This window comes from Hoplias malabaricus, chromosome 14 (assembly GCF_029633855.1).
Source record: "Hoplias malabaricus isolate fHopMal1 chromosome 14, fHopMal1.hap1, whole genome shotgun sequence".
In the NCBI taxonomy this organism is placed as follows: Eukaryota; Metazoa; Chordata; class Actinopteri; order Characiformes; family Erythrinidae; genus Hoplias; species Hoplias malabaricus.
The window spans coordinates 28,080,633-28,093,335 of NC_089813.1; the positions used below are offsets into that span (position 1 = coordinate 28,080,633).

The 12,703-nt window shown below is 38.1% G+C and overlaps 1 protein-coding gene across 1 annotated transcript in view; it reads left to right on the forward strand.

Annotated features, from left to right (window-relative positions):
• The first annotated feature begins 52 nt into the window (after window positions 1–52).
• The window catches only part of sema3gb (sema domain, immunoglobulin domain (Ig), short basic domain, secreted, (semaphorin) 3Gb), a 63,645-nt gene continuing 50,994 nt past the window's right edge, over window positions 53–12,703 (forward strand). The window contains exon 1 of the mRNA XM_066643456.1: window positions 53–172. The gene's annotated coding sequence lies outside the window, so the exon portion shown is untranslated. The remainder of the gene's footprint in view (window positions 173–12,703) is intronic.

Genomic DNA, 12,703 nt, shown 5'->3' on the forward strand with positions numbered 1-12,703 from the left:
GGAATACACAAGTGTTTTTTTTTTTTTTTGTTATAGGTTCTGCAAGAGCTGGTTTAAATTCTTACCACTGTGAGTGTATTCAACAAATTTTCAGAATTACAGCTATTATTGCAGTCCGGACTCTTGCAACCCTTCACCAGGAGACTTTTACTGGAAGAAGCAACATTTACAGGTGGGTTTCATTGACTCTGTGTCATCTCCTTTTCCTGTTTCTCATCTGATAAGGGAAATTGTTCTTTTCCACCAGAGGAAACTGATCCTCTTTCCAGCAAAGAGCTAGAGCTGGAAGTGATCATGACAGAAATGCAAATGCTAAACTGGAATTATTGCCATTTATCCGGTACTCATAATCCTACAGGGAACATTCAGTACAGCAGCTGCTGGGATAAAACACTGTCGAATGGGCCATGTGTATCATATACACTTAGATTATGTGTTTGTTTCTTTGTTTATTTAGCCTTTTACTTTCCTAAAAATCTGTGATGAAGGACCCATATTAGCAGGATACATGAGATAAGTATTTTAATTTTAATCGGGCTAAATTTATTATCATGGATATGTCAGGCAGTGGTCAAAATACAGCCAACAAAATATATCAAAGAAAAAAACATAATAAAGAAACAAAGAAAGTGCTCACTAACCATATATTATGCATTAGTTACAAGGCTCAGAACACTGACATAGTACACAGACACCTTCGCAGAGTAGCCAGGGTGTATCTGAAACAGAGCTGATTTGGTTCAGTCCAGGTTCCCAGGAGGGAGAAACCATGATGCTATCCATTGAAAAAGAATCAGAAACAGCTCATTCATGGCATTATTCTAACAAATTTCTTTGGCACATTTATGTTTCCAAACGTAGGTGGTGTTTAGGGGAGCGGGGACATTATATCATTGAATAAGCAAAACTAAGATAATATTATAGAAGTGACCTAAAGTCATTACATTTCAATCAAAATCTAGCTAAGGGCTGTACAAGCTAAGGGCTGTGCTTATGTGCAGTGGATAAAATTTCCTAATTGCTAATAGTCTATATAGAAAGACTAAAAATAATGGAGATCCCTTGGACTCACTGACTTTAGATGAATGAAGGAACAACTGAAATATGCTAATTGCAGCTATGCTAATAGATAGGATAAAGATTATGCTTAAGTGTTTTACAGCAACATGTTTTCTGTCAAAAATAAGCTCTAAATCTTTGTGTTTTTGAAGACGCTCAGTGTGCAGTCACACTGAGTAATACAGTGAAAAGTAACACAAAGACACAGCTATGTGTTACTGTCAATGTTTCATGAATGTATATTTGTGTTTGCTTCATGTTTGGGTTACATCCAATACTTTTTCAGCAGATGCTAATGCAGCCAGGAAGACTAAAATAACACTGACAGCTTGTTCAACAGGGATTTTGTGGGGTTCATCCTGCTTCAGCCAGTTTACAAAAGAATCTGCGACATCTCACATAAGCTTATTTCTTTCTCATTGTTCTACTAAGTCTCAGAGAGATCCCCTAATAGATGGAGTTATATTTCTGTGTGTGATTAACCAAAGCAAAACAATGATGTAAAGCCAAAATGACTGAATGACTTCCCTAGAATACATTTGAGAGTGTATCAATGAAATCTTGAAAGACAGAAAGATAAATAGGACCAGATCATGAAGAACATAAGTCGAAGCTTGAGGCACAGATAAAAAGTGATTGGAAGAAAACAAGAGCAAAGAGAAACTAGGCAACATTGTCACAGAGGTGTTTCTGACATTTCAAAAACAGGAAAGCCCAAAATACATACCCTTGTCATTGGAAGGTCTGGAGAAGCTTTGGTGCTTCGTGTCAATGTCTTTGTTTACAATAATAACAGTTAATAACAAACCATAAAAATATAACTATATGTAACTAAATATAACTATAAAAAATCTTGTCAGTTGCTGACAGTGTGTGTATGATCATGGAAAGCCTGTTATTTTCTGTTCATACCACACTACAAAACTGAAGCAGTGTGTTGAGATGACCTTAAAGCAACTTGTTTACCAGAGAACATCAAGATAACATTTTAACATTTAGGTTTTGGAAAATTTCTAAAACCAAGCACCTTAACATTTTATTAACCAAGTGATCTATACTTGATAAAGGAACAGGGCATCGCTGGGAACTAGATATTTATTATTGACTTACATTTCTATAAGGGTCTGACTGAAAGTGTGCTGTAACAAATTCACAGCCTCATTTACTTTGAGTAACACCTCACTTTGGTGTTCTGGCTTTAATCATACAGAGATTTTGTGTAAAGTTAAATAAAATCTGTGCAGATTTACTCATCAGAAAGCCAGTAACGGTTTGATGTGTATTTGAGTCATTAAAGGGACAGACAAGATTACTTTCTGTTTGTTAAATATATAGGCTGGGTCACAGAAACATTCTCCAAACATAAAGAAGAGACTATGGTAAATATTGTCTCAACAACATTCAACACATTTCTGTTTGAGGCTCCAGTAAAACATTGAACTGCTTGCCGCAGTGAATGGTGGACCTACAGAACTGAAGCGACATGTGTGTCCCAATTCAGCTCTTAACTCTCGGACCCCTTGAACACTATAACCCTCACGCCTTCAGCTCACCTTTCAACAACGTCATCAACGTGAACACTTTAATGAAGGATTTAGGGCTTATGTCAAAAAATGGGATGGGGGACATCCTAAAGACAGCAAAATCACGAATAACAACACATGGTGTAGTGGCACCGCCTTAAGTTCTCTCTGTGAAATACAAAAAAATCATTTTAACCAATCTGCCTCAGCCATGTATTTCAAGTTTATACATCAGTGGATTGATTCATGGCAGTAATATTTGTGTTTACTGTAGAATTACTCACAGCAGCAACTAATGCCTTACTACTACAGCCACCAGATTATGAAGTTTTTCAGTTCTTGTTCAATTTTTCCTTTACACTTTAAAATGGTGCATACATTACAATGAGCTTATAATAGATGTTAAGTTATTGTTTAAGTTATTGAGTTTTATACATTTCTGCTAATGTTGTGCAGAAAAAGCAAACTGGCTTCTTATTTGAATGTTTTGTTCCACATTAAGTCAAAGTTACGTTCAAAGTGCATAAAAAACACATCTTCAGCCTGACACCTGTGTTGACAATGAAGCATTTAAAGTGGAACGGTAAAATTGAACAATCAAACATCTTCATGTGAGTGATTTACTGAAGGCAATAAAGTGTTTTTAAAAAGCTGGATAGCTACTTACACAAAATGTCTTCTCTGGCTCATGCAGGCACTACCTTAATGAGGACGTGACGAATAATATGCGTAAGGCAGGTAAAACTTAACAAGCAATAGTATCCGGTGTAGGGGTGTTTGCAATCATATTTCAAGATTATTCCAGGCATGGATATTGTAAATTTATTGTAAAATTTAACATTATAGGTAAGAAGGATATATAAATGTTTCAATCTCAAACTATTGCTTTTTCAACCCCCAATCAAAATAATCAAAATAGCTCAATCAAAACAAAAAATATATGTCTTTATGTGACCATACCACAATAAATGAACAAATTCGGTCTTATTTATTTCACAGACTTTGTATTATCAGCATTTCCTCAGAATGATAAATGCAGGCTAGCACCTTATATCAGAAGCACATCCTCTGTTAGTGTTTCATATGCAGAAGACAAAGGGATACTCTTGGTATTTTGTGCACTTTATCCAGTCTCTCAGATTACATTCCTGCCCTCCAGGCTTGAAGGCTGAGGTGCCCCTCGTCTGGTCCATTAGTGAGAATGTATGAACTGTCACTGATACTCCTGGTTTTAGTGTGACTCCTCATGCGTGCTATCCAGAGACAGTAGGTTTTGTTTTCTTTCGTGACTTGCAGTTACAGTGCAGGAAGAGTGGTGGGTGTCAGTAAAGGATGTAGCCTTTTCACCCACCCTGGGCACAGCCACTGTCGGAAATCCTTGTAGTGAACATTGTGATATGATGCAATTGTACACACATCCACCCACAAACGGATAGACATGGAACACCCATGGACACACAGCAGCTTCCTGCAAAAGGATATGACTTACATACACTGTGCGAACCAAAACATTATGACCACTTACTTTTGGTTTAGGCAGTGTAAAGCCTTGGGTAATGTCCTGCTGGGTCCAGGGATTCATTCATTCATTCATTCATTCATTCATTCATTCATTCGTTCATTCATTCATTCGCTTATCCAGTTCAGGGTTGTGGTGGGTCCCTTCCCAGAAGCATTGGGCGCAAGGCAGGAATACACCATAGAGGGGGCACCAGTCTCTCACAGGTTGACAAACACATACACACCTACGGACACTTATGATTCGCCAATTTCACCTACCAACGTGTGTTTTTGGATTTTCGGAGTGGGATTTGAAAGTCACGAGCTTTGAACACACCTGAAACTTTGAGAAAACTGAGTAGGTTTCAGGTTTGTTTTAAGGCAAGTTTTTTATTGAATCAGACATTCGCATTCATTGCCTGGTTTGAAAACTTGAGTATTAAGAATAAAAATCTTCTCAGCACTTCTCTGAAGTATATATTGAATAAAGCTGAGTTAATTATTGTATCTGTTGATCCTCCTCTGAAGGGAGAGTTCCAGCTTCTTTGAGTGGGTTTACGCTACAGTCTTCTGAAAATATGCTGCAATAGAATAAAGAATTATTTTATTCCTAGCACAATTTTACTGCTAAATAAGAGAGCAAAATAAAGAACTCTGTCCTCCGCTGCATATTGTTTGCTTCTTTATGGTGTATATGAACTTGTTCTGCCAATGTATGTCTTAGTTGTATTTTATGTCTTTGTTCATATATTTTTCTGTATATAAGGATGGGATTGTTAGTGACTGTTACAAATCAAGTTTCTCTTTGAAAGATAATAATAATAAACTGGACAACCTCCCTGGATCTGTGTGACTGCGACACTGCCTGGTGCACCACTGTGCTGCCCTCCCAGATCATAATTAGAATGATTATGTACACTGTCTACGTATAAGATGCCTTTCATTTACCAAAACTGATATATACAGTGTTTTTTGTGCTTAATTGTATTTTAGCAGTTGCTCAAAAGTAATATTGTTTAAGAACTATTGTTAAATTACAGATTATTTTTTGCCGGACCGCCTACTGGACTGTCCTTGAAGAGGCATTTATGCTTACTGACTGACTGACACCTAATGTGCATGCGCGAGCAGGAACTGTAAGTTCAGCCATATTTCACAGAACTTAACGTGGCGTCACTACACCGTCTGTTGCCAGTTCAGCCATATTTCACATTCCAGTTTGTGAACAAAATTTGGGACCTTTCAGTGGTGACCAGAGGTACTCTTTTCCCTGGACAAGTACTCTTTTTGGGACCTAAAAATGCGTGTTCAAGGGGTCAGAGGGTTGAGAGCTGAATTGGGACACACTCAAGCTGCTTCATGAGTATCACTTCAGGACCTCCATGAGTATAAATTGGACCGTTCAGTGTTTTACTGGAGCCTCGAACAGAAATATGTTGAATGTTGTTGAGGTAATATTTATCATAGTCTTTTCTTTATGTTTGGAGAATATTTCTGTGACCCAGCCTTTTGTTTTTTACTATATATTTAACTAACAGAAATTCAATTACATCTGCACAGATTTTATTTAACTTTACACGAAACTGTACAAGGTGTTACTCAAAATAAACGAGGCTGTGAATTTGTTACAGCACTGTTTTATCTGTCGGACCCTTAAAGAAATGTATGTCAGTAATAAATAGTATATAATAATAATAAATAACTAGTTCCCAGAGATGCCATGTATGTATTTTGGGCTTTCCTGTTTGTAAAATGCCAGAAAAACCTCTGTGACACATATGATATATGGCTAATGGAGGTCCGGTTAAACTAGGCTTACCTAGTTCCTCTTTGTTCTTGTTTACAAAGTTTATTCATATGACATGTTTTATTGTTTCATGGAGGTTGTGGGTTCGATTCCTGCTCCGGGTGACTGTCTGTGAGGAGTTGGTGTGTTCTCCCCGTGTCTGCGTGGGTTTCCTCCGGGTGCTCTGGTTTCCTCCCACAGTCCAAAAACACGTTGGTTGGTGGATTGGCGACTCAAAAAAAAAGGGTCTGTAGGTGTGTGAAGGACTGGCGCCCCCTCCAGTGTGTATTCCTGCCTTGCGCCCAATGATTCCAGGTAGGCTCTGGACCCACAGCGACCCTGAATTGGATAAGCGGTTACAGATAATGAATGAATGAATGTTTTATTGATTGAGGCTGTTTGTATTTTAGACGCATGCAGGTGTCGAATATAATATAGAATGGCCCCCAGCACAGCAGTCCGATCAGAGGAGAGAGGGAGAGAGCGGTGAGTGATTTTTATGGGTGAGAGGCGTTATGGTTCGATTTGTCACATATAATATCAATTAGAAAGTTCAGTAAAATAAAAAATTATTTCAATAACGATTGAAAAGTTATTTAAAGAAGTACTTGAGGTTTTATTTTGTTGTTTTCCGTAATTTGAAAAATAAAATAAAATAAAATAATGGATGAATTCTGGATCTCTCAATATAAAACATGACATTTATTTTACTCAGATCCAGTATGACTGCCAAGTGATACCTGTCTCTAGTGTCTTGTCGCTTTATTCATTTCAGTGTTATATGATCACTTCATAGATAGAGTCACATTAAAATAAATACCACATTAAAAAGACTCCCATTATATTTTGCAGGCCAAATTTAAAAACTCCACATTACAAAAAATCTGCAATTTTATTTAGACTTCGATCTTAAGTAAATAAATATGGCAAATAAATGGACACATAACCCGACCAATTTAAAAAGACTCCCTTTATATTTCGACTGTCTATAAAAACTATCTGTACAAACTGCTGCTGAAATTTCACGTTCCACCTTAAAAATCCGGCCACATTTATCCGGGGCTTCCTTAAGTCGGTGTCTTTTAGGCAATAGAACATGAGAGGGAGTGTGTTATCATGAAATAACAGCACGGCTGTGATGCTGCGCAAGCACGAGCCCTAATGCCACGGAACCCCCAGTGGCCACCAGAGATCGCCTCTAAGTATCAGCAGAGAATGTAAACTCTGTTTTTCAGCCATTCTCCAAAAGCTGAGCTCATCAGTCTGACCCTACCATTCCTACTGGGGGTTGGTGAGGTGTTTTCCATTTGGAGAAGCAACTCATTCTCCTTGATGTCTTTCTTCTGTGGTACAGTATGCTGGCCCCAAACAAGATGCTCACCTCATTCTCGTTCAGCCTCGAGACATCTGTTGGTCCACACAGAGGGGGCAGAGAACGAGAAAAATTTGGCCTGGCCAGCTAGCCTCTCTGGCTAAAGAGGGCAGTGCATACCAGCAGTGGGTAGTCCCACTGGCCCAGCACACACTGGGCAGAGGTTAAGGCATGCTGTCAGACAGCTCACCCAAATCACACTTGGAGGAAGGGGCAGATTATCTTACATCCTAATGTAATAAGATAACGTTTCCTTTCAAATGACTAAGGTTCTCAATGATGGTGAAGAAAAAGTCAGATATTTAAGAAAATTCTACCACAATAGAGAAAACTAGTTTCACAGATTAAGTATCAGCAGAGAACGCATTCTTCAAAAGCTGAGCTTAGAGTATTCCTCCAGAGTATTGTTGTGGCATTCTCCATTTGGAGGAACAGCTCATTCTCCTTCTGGTCTTTCTCCTGGGGTACAGTACGCTGGCCCCAAACAGAAGGACCACCTCATTCAGCCTCGAGACATCTTCTGGTCCACACAGAACCAGTGACACACTTTGACCTGGAGTGGCCAGCTTGCCTCTCCAGCTAAAGGGAGCAGAGCATACCAGCAGTGAGTAGTTGCACTGGCCCTGCCCACACTAGGCAGAGCTTAAGGTATGCAGTTAGAAGGCTCACCCAAACTGAAACTTCATGTAACCTCAGCACCATCCACACTGGGAGGCATTGGCAGATTGGCTCACATTAAAATACACATAAGATACACATTTCTCAATGATGGTTTTCAATGATGGTGAAGAAAAAAAAGTCAGATATTTAAGAAAATTCTGTCACGATAGAGAAAACTCCTTCCACAGACTAAGTACCAGTAGAGAACTCAGACTCCTCTTTTCAACCATTTCCCAAGAGATGAGCTAATCAGTTTTCCTCCAGAGGTCTGGTGTTGTATTCCCCCCATTTGCCCTCTGATCTGGAGTGGATGGCAGATATTTGGGTGTTTCTGAATGGGTCATAGAATAATGCTGAGTGTTTTTTTAGATCCAATGAATGAGGATACTAGAGCTCTAAGCTAAGTTTGGTCAAGCTGAAACAAGTGTTGTTTCACAGTCATGTTATTTTCTGATATATAGATTATGTTTGCATCTGAAATCAAAAGTTATTCAAAAGCTGTTGTTGTGTGTGATTTTTTTTTTGTTTTGTTTTTGTTTTTTTCCTTCAGTGCCTTGCTTTGTTCTAGAACTAAACCTAAAACCTTTTAAGACCCAAATATTTTATATGTTCATATTGAAAGCTGAATAAAACATCACAGTTTTTGGTAACACTTTAAATTATAGCTCGTTAATTACTGGGTAAGTACAGTGTAAGTACCTGTTAAGTAAGCTGTAAGATAAAATAAGTACTGAGTAAGTAAAGGGTATGATACTAGAAATATGTGGTTATTACTGGGTATCTTACAAACACTTTACTAATAAGGCATGTAACTATGTTTCAAATCCATTGCACTTCTAAGTATAAGACTACATATAGACTACAAAATAGAAATAAAACTCTGATTTATGTAAGTGACTATTACTGTCCTTTTTTATAAATAAGGAATGCAGCTTCTATTTTGAATTGACTGTAGTTCTGAATGTAATTATAGATCCTTTAAAATAATTTACAGTGCACATACAGAGAAGGACATGGTCAGTTTCTTTCATTGCAGACACTACCAGAGTTTCATGGTGCTTTGTATTCATTAGTTTCAGAACATGTGATTTACCACAATAATCATCATCACATACTTCTGAGATATTTTACACTGATTTGCCTATATCCATGAATGGGTGTTTCTCTTCTGCTCAAATGGTTACAGCAGGGAATATGCATCTGTGTTGTCTTCCACGCTTTCCTGGTTCCTCAGCTCAGCAGATTTAACTGTCAGTCATTGTCTTCACACAAGAGGTCCTCAGCATATGTCATTCCTTTTATATATTTAATATTATTTGAACAATCCAGAAAATAAAGTTAATGTGCACTCTCTAGACTTACCCTTGTGTTATTGCCGGACCGTGTATTGGGCCGGTCTAGAAGAGGCATTTGCGCTAACTGACTGACTGACGCCTAATGTTGAAATGCGCATGTGCGAGTATGAACTGTTAGTTCAGCCATATTACACATTCCAGTTCTTGAACTAAAATTTGGGACATTCGGCAGTGACCAAATGTCTTCTTTTCACTGGACAAAGTCGTCTGTCTGCAGGCTTTCCCCCATCCCATTTCTTGTCGTAAGCCCTAAATCCTTACAACCGTACAGAACAACTACATGGCAAAGGACCAACGATATCCAGCACTATGTGGGTAAAGGGTTCATCAACTATTGGCTCTGTGCGATTTATACGGGGGAGCAGTTAACTGACACTGCGGACATGAATGGCAGTAGCTCGCCTAAGGTTGGCCGGTACAATGATAATACGGTATACCACAATATTTAAAAATATCTTAAAATTAGGGTGGTATTTATGACGTGTGTGTTGTGTCAAATTTCGGTTCTGTCTTTAAAAGTCGGCTAAAATATTCATGTGCATTTAAGAGAGCCACAGGGAGCCAGTAGCCCACCACAGTTGTAAGTTGAGCACTGAGTTTAGTTTAAAAGAGAAAGGAATTAAGCTGTAAACAGACATAATTCTCAGAAAATCCTTCACTCGACCTTGTGCTCACAGGTGTATGGCTTTATCCTGTAAGTATGTCTGTTCTGAGCCTCAATTTGCTGAAAAATCTGCTGTGATTTGCTAAACCACAAGTGCCCTTTAGCGCCAGCTGTGCTTCTAAACAGTGTACATGTCTTATTTCGCTTATTTTCAAACTTTTCTGTTCCTTCAGCACCAGTTGCTGAAATTTGCTCTTTTATCATCAACAATAGGATAAACTATTCGTCCCCATGCACACACTTTGCTTTCAGTCTGCCTATTGATTTTAGCATTTCATCCACTAAGTATTTGTTTAGAATAAGTGTCTGACTGTCTTCTGTGTCTATCAGTGCTTTCAGCTGTTTTTTTTTACATTAGCTCTCATTTCCTTAGGTTCATCGCCCAAGGATACAGCATTGCTAATTCTAGCTTTCTGGACGGGTTTATTGCAGTTAAAACATTTGAAAACACGGAATGTACCTGGCTTCACTTTTTTCCCTGTGTTACATTTTGTCAGATTTAAAACTTTGTTGACCCTTGCTAGTGGGCTTGGAAACTTTAGGCACAAACCCACTTTGAACCACCCCTTTGGACTCCCGTCTCTTTGAACTGCAGGCAGAAGATTTCTGTTGAATCTTCCCAGCTGGAATGTTCCCTCTGTAGGTCTTGCCATGGCATAGGCCTCCGCTAAGCTGACTGCTTCATCTGCTGACACACCTTCATTGAAGTGTTCACTTTGATGACGTTGTTGAAAGGTGAGCAGAAGGCGCGAGGGTTAAAGTGTTCAAGGGGTCAGAGAGTTAAGAGCTGAATTGGGACACACATGTGTCACTACAGTTCTGTAGGTCCACCATTCACAGCAGTGAGCAGTTTTACTGGAACCTCAAACCGAATTGTGTTGAACGTTGTTGGGGTAAAAACCAACCTTTTGGTTTCTTGTCTGTCCCTTTAACGACACGAATACACATCAAACTGGCTTTCTGATGAGTAAATTACATCTGCACAGTTTTTGTTTAACTTTACATGAAATCTCCGGATGATTAAAGCCAGAAAACCAGAGCAAGGTGTTACTCAAAGTAAATGAGGCTGTGAATTTGTTACAGCACAGTTTCAGTCAGACCCTTATAGAAATGTAAGTCAGTAATAAATATCTAGTTCCCAGCGATGCCCTGTTCCTTTATCAAGTATAGATCACTTGGTTAATAAAATGTTAAGGTGCTTGGTTTTAGAAATTTTCAAAAACTTAAATGTTAAAATGTTATCTTGATGTTTTCTGGTAAACAAGTTGCTTTAAGGTCATCTCAACACACTGCTTCAGTTTTGTAGTGTGGTATGAACAGAAAATAACAGGCTTTCCATGATCATACACACACTGTCAGCAACTGACAAGATAACTGTTTTTATAGTTTGTTATTATTTGTTATTGTTGTAAACAAAGCACCAAAGCTTCTCCAGACCTTCCAATGACAAGGGTATGCATTTTGGGCTTTCCTGTTTTTGAAATGCAAGAAACACCTCTGTGACAATGGCTATATGGCTAATGGCGGTCCGTCAACACTAGGCTTGCCTAGTTTCTCTTTGCTCTTGTTTTTTTTAGATTTGTTTTACTTAATGTGATTCACTAAAAGAGAGTTTACTTTGGAGACTAACAATAGCCAAGATTCTATATAAAGGCCTTCCACCACTCTCCCCTTATCATTTCACATTGTAGATGCTGTATTGGTTCTAGTATGAATGGATGAGGTAGGACATAAGTCTAAGCTACTTTCAGTAGTCTTTATTCCCATTTATTCAGAATTAATTAACACATGGTTCCAGTGGAAGTGATTCTGTATAATATGAACTTTTCAGGCAAGAAAAACAGTTGAAAGATTTTGATTATTGGGTGGTCTATTAGTCAGGTACATGCCTAAATTTTGTATGATAGTAAACAATAGCAGTGTGTGATTTAGCTCTATAATATATTGTAGGTGACCCCTGACTACAAAGGTTGTGGTGTGGTATTTGACACTTTAGCTTGTGTAATGGATTTATCATTAATGTAATGCAGACATTACAGTAAACAAGCAAGACTCTGTAAGGATTGTAAGACTTCAATTTACTCAAGCACTCGCCTACGCTGTACTGGTTTCCCATTATATTTTAAAGAACAATTTGACCCCAAAATTGTCATAATTTGCACCCTGTTAAATACACATGTAAAGGAAATAAATAGAGAGAAAGGAACACGGACACTGGATTGAAACAAAATTATTTAAAAAACTGTAATTGTATATTATAAATAATGCTTAGATTTATATCTGTTAATTTGTCAGGTCTGTATAAATATGTATTTAATACAGGTTAACAATATAATTTGACTCCTAGTCTAATTTAACCAACATGCTCACTCCATTGTATTGTATACACCGATCTGACACTCTGTCCATTTTACCAAGTCCACTGACCCTATAGGTCTTCTATAGAGTCCTGCAATTACAGACAGCAATCCAAAGGTACCCTGCATATTTTTAAGCCCCCTTTCACCCTATATGTTTAATGGTCAAGACCGTCACAGGACCACCACGAAGCCAGTATTATTTGCCGTTTGAATACTTCACTGTGACACTGCTGTAGTTTTGGAGTGTTAGTGTGTGTTGTGTTGGTATGTGGATCATGCATACTTTTAGTGGATCAGACACAGAGGTTGAGTTTTCTAGTGTTTGATGCCAATTCCCTAGTTTTTCGTGACATTATGTGACCTAATATTAAATATATAAAATGTTTATTAAGCATAGCTAAAACCAATAGTGATTTAAAACAAT